Here is a 4756-nt window from a genome sequence, read left to right on the forward strand (position 1 = left end):
ACATGCTCAGCTGTTTCCCAGGAGATGGTAAACACTGCCTCAGACCGCTTGGTCCCAGCAGGGACAGAGGGGGGGGGAGCATGAAAGGCCCTGGGACTTCAGCCAGAGAAGCAATTTGTGTCTGTGGGCGGTAGCTCAGTGGCAGAGAACTTGTTTTGCATGCAGAAGGTACCTGGTTCAATCCCCCACCATCTCCAGATAGGGCTGGAAATGCCCCCTGCCTGAAAGCCTAGCCAGTGTAGACCAGTGTTATGTACTGAGCTGAATCCTAGAACAATAGGATTCAGAATCGCACCCCCAAACTCAGCCCTCCAGATGTTTTGGGACTACAACTCCCATCACCCCTAGCTAACAGGACCAGTGGTCAGGGATGATGGGAATTGTACAGTCATACCTTGGTTTGCGACCACAATTTGTTCCATAGAGCCGGTCGCTCCCCAATGCACGCTTCTGCACCGCTAGAGCGTTTCTGCGCATGCGCGTGCTGCACAGATCGCTTCTGCGCATTCGAGCGCTGCGGAACCCGGATGTAAACACTTCCAGGTCCGCGGTGGTCGGAAACCGAAGCAGTCGCAAACGGAGGTGTTCACAAACAGAGGTATGACTGTAGTCCCAAAACAGCTGGAGGGCCGAGTTTGGGGGTGCCTGGTGTAGACAATACTGAGCTACATGGATTCAATAGTCTGATTTGGTATAAGACAGCCTTCCTGTGCAGATCCACATACACATATAATGGGTTGTATCTAATGTTGGTACTACACAGAACAGACCCTTCAGCACTAATGGACATGCTACCTCTGGTCCAATAATTCTGATGAATCAATATACAAACCGTGACACAATTATTCTTTGAAATTTGCACTACCCTGAATTTTGCAATTTTGTTCTTCAAGCAATTTGTACAAAAATACACCAGAGGAAAGTGTGCAGTTTAGTTAAAACAGCACACAGAAAATGTCCAAAATTAATCAAGACTGCATACAAAAAGGTGTATATTAGGATAAATTTGCAGAGACAAATTTTCATGAGAATTTAAATAAAAACCCTCAAATTGTAGCAGAAATGTAGAAAACTTCACTTCAGATCAGGAGTGTCAGTTTAGCCCCGCGACTGTGGGTGCTGAGGGCCATGGATGTCATGCAGCATGCATGGCCCTGGCATTGAAATTTGTGGGTACCCGGCCCCTTCATGGGGAATTTTGTGGGTGCTCGGGCACCCGTGGCCCCAGGGAGTTGGCACCTATGCCTCAGATAAAAAGCAAACAAACAGAAAAACCATGCCAAACAGTTATATCCATCCATATATGTGAGCTCAGTGTACAATTCAAAAAGATTACCAACATCTTAAAGAAAGAGGGAGATTTGGCCTGCCCGATCTAAAACTATATTATGAAGCAGCCTGCTTTTCTTGGATAAGAGATTGGTGTCAGCTTAAAAATAACGATATATTAGATCTAGAAGGGCATGGCAACCATTTCGGTTGGCAAGCATATCTAAATTATGATAAGGCTAAAGTGCACAAAGGCTTTACCGACCATATAGTAAGAAATGCCTTGTTTAGGCTTTGGGGGAAATATAGAAGATTAATGGAACCCCAAATCCCCAGATGGATTTCTCCATTGGAAGCAAAGACTGTAAAGCAGAAAAATATGAGAGGAAGGTGGCTAACATATAACTCATTATTGAGAGAAGAGGATAACCAAATTAAACTGAGTGATGGGGAAATCTTTGGAAAACAACTATGAAGTTCACAGCATGTTATAACATCAAATAAAATATGCTAATGATGCAATATAGATGGTACCTTACCCCATCAAAGCTCTCTAAAATGTACAAAAACTTCGCAAACAATTGTTGGCGATGTGGAGAAAGTAATGGAGACATGTACCACATGTGGTGGACATGTAAAAAGATTAGAGAGTTCTAGTGTCTTGTTTATGAGGAGCTGAACTTTTTTTTGGGGGGGTTAACCTTTCTAAAAAAAAGCCAGAGCATTTTTACTAAGCATCACAGGCAATGACATTCTGAGAATTTAAGAGAAATATTTTTATATGCCATGGCAGCAGCCCGAACATTGATAGCAATGAACTGGAAAGGGGAAAATGCTCCAGCTATAATGGATTGGCAAAATAAGTTACAGGAATATGCAAAAATGGTGCAATTGACTGCAACATAAGGCAAGCATTCGCGCAAAAAAGGGGAAAATATAAGAGATATTTATGAAATCACAACAGTGGTATGAAGTCTATGGCAGCATTTGATTGACCCTGGATTAATGAAATGTAAATGAAATAAGTCAAATGTTAGGAACTGTTCTAAGAATGTATTAGAAAGGAAACAAAGGATAAGCTAATAATGTTAGGTATATTCACCATCAGAAAGAAAATACACATTGGGAAATGATAGGAAGTCCAATTATGTTTTGTTTTTGTCTTTAATCTAGGTTAATAAATAGAGAGGAAAACAAGAGATAGTAGAAATATAAAATTAAGTTTATTGTTTGTTAACAAATGGTGTATTACTTGTACTGTATATGGTTGTTGTTTTGTCTATAAGATTTATACTCATGTCTAGTTAAAGAAGATGTATTCTATATTTGTTATATAAGGTTGCCAATCAAGTATTACACACACACACTGCACACACACACACACACACACACACTGTACACACACACACACACACACACTGTACACACACACACACACACACACACACACACACACACACACACACAAAACCACACACAAAAAGATTACCCACATGTTCTCTTGGCAAATGGTATGTTCCAAAAACTGTTTTTGCCTTGAATGTGAATGCAGGATGGGGAGCACTTAGTGGCAGAGCTAACTTGACAATTTTCTTACAATTCCTGCCCAAAGTCACTGCTTCCACTTAGCTGAGTTTGTGTCTGGTTTTCACACTTGACTGGGAGTGGTGGGGTAGGGGGAGAGTTAATTTCAAATGACCTAAGAGGGGTTCATTTTCTAGGTTGGGGAAAAATGGTAGGTGGCTGAAGGGTCAAGTTGCTGACTTCTTCCCATCTTGAAAACATCCCCATTGACCTGAGCCTGATGAGAGAGCTGTGGCCTAAAAGAAGATTAAATCCTGCTGTAAACCACCCAGAGTGGCTGGGATTAAAAAATAATAATATTGTTATTATTATTAAATACAGAAAGTGAAAGGTTGTCTACAGCTAAGGCTGCATTCATGTGGCAGTTTATTCCATTTCCCTAACGTTCCCCAAACTGTTAAGTTCCACGTTATATTTGAGCTTTCACGGGATGCAGCAGCCGGTTCCGAACTATAGCGGAATATAGTGCAAGTTTTGGCAATCATTTCTGTATTATTTGCAAATGGACCTGGAAGCAGACAGCGTGGAAATGAGCAGACCCATTCAAATAAATGATGTAGGTTACTTTCAGTGGATCTACTGTATGGAGACAACTCCGAGGAACCACAGCAACACCAGGCATGCAACTTACCAGAATTTCCTACACGATCCGCCATGGTCGGGTAATTGTGGTGAGGTGCTTCTCCCGCGTGGCTTGAGATTCTTGCATTCAGAATATCTCCAAAACTGTATCAGAAACAGAATGAGAGAGAGGGGGAGAGGGAGAGAATACAGTTCTCCAGAACCCTGGTTAAATATTAAAGCATGCTACAAGGTATTTCTTTTGTCACTGCGCAGACCATGAATTTTTTAAAAGGAGGAGGCACCCAGGTGGTATGATCATTGTCACACAGAGGAAAGAGAGCTTTCGCCCTTCAATGGAAGCAGAATTGGTATATCCTAGGGGTGGACTCCTGGGTTATCTGCCAGGGCTACCTGCAAATGGTAGGCATGGCCAGAAGCAAAAGTGGACAGGGCAAGACATGTGAATTTTACCTTGCGTACAGTGGGATGCGGGTGGCGCTGTGGTCTAAACCACAGATCCTAGGGCTTGCCGATCAGAAGGTTGGCGGTTCGAATCCCTACAACGGGGTGAGCTCCCATTGTTCAGTCCCAGCTCCTGCCAACCTAGCAGTCTGAAAACATGTCAAAGTGCAAGTAGATAAATAGGTACCGCTCCAGCGGGAAGGTAAACGGCATTTCCATGTGCTGCTCTGGTTCGCCAGAAGCGGCTTAGTCATGCTGGCCACATGACCTGGAAGCTGTACGCCAGCTCCCTCGGCCAGTAAAGCGAGATGAGCGCCGCAACCCCAGAGTCGTCCACTACTGGACTTAATAGTCAGAGGTCCCTGTACCTTTATCTCTTTACAGTGGGCACAAGTATAGTAATTCATGTGTGCTCATCCCTCTCTGTCCTCCATCTGGGCAAGAAAGAAACACAATCAGAGATAAGCTGCTCCATCTCAATCCATTTCTGCACATGCCTGTGACATGCTCCTCTTTCATCATAGCAATATCTGGCATCTGACCACTCAAACCACCTCAGGATTTTTTTAAGGACATCTTTGGATTTCACCACACCGAGCCTTCCTCTGGGGGGCACTGAGCTGTCAGAAAGTAGAAATGGAACTTTCCTAATCTTTCCCTATTCAATAAATACATAAAGAACATAAGAACATACCTGCTGGATCAGACCACTAGCTCATCTAATCTAGCATCCTGTGATCAAAGTGGTCAACCAGTTGCCCCAAGGCCAGTTTTGCATGTGTTCTAACATAAACTTGTTTCAACACCTTCTCTGTGGATTTAAGTATGTATTATATTCACGATAAAACCGAATGCATTTTCACATGAAATACAGATC

Source organism: Zootoca vivipara, chromosome 6, assembly GCF_965207765.1.
Source record: "Zootoca vivipara chromosome 6, rZooViv2.hap1.1, whole genome shotgun sequence".
In the NCBI taxonomy this organism is placed as follows: Eukaryota; Metazoa; Chordata; class Lepidosauria; order Squamata; family Lacertidae; genus Zootoca; species Zootoca vivipara.